Here is a 362-nt window from a genome sequence, read left to right on the forward strand (position 1 = left end):
CATTAAACGAAAAAAAAAAAACACATAACACACAACAACAAATTTTACCAATATGGGGTCGCCGGTACCTTTTAAATAGGATTGCATTAGAGATCTCTTGATTCCACCATTCACTATCTACCATGGATGGAATGCTGGAAAAGAAAAAGAAAACAAAAAGACCTTAATGTGCCCCAACTGGGGGAAATGGCTAAATGAGCCTTCATCTCACAGCGGGAAAAGCAGGACATCATGTCGGGATGCGGACGGTGAGAAAGGGAGGCCCCCGCCGCTTCGCGCAGGCGTTCCTGCGTGGGAACCTGCTTTTCCCACGAGCTCAGAGAGGCAGGCGGGCGGCCTGGGCAAAGGACACGGATCCGGGC

Source organism: Myotis brandtii, unplaced genomic scaffold, assembly GCF_000412655.1.
Source record: "Myotis brandtii unplaced genomic scaffold, ASM41265v1 scaffold897, whole genome shotgun sequence".
Taxonomy (NCBI): domain Eukaryota; kingdom Metazoa; phylum Chordata; class Mammalia; order Chiroptera; family Vespertilionidae; genus Myotis; species Myotis brandtii.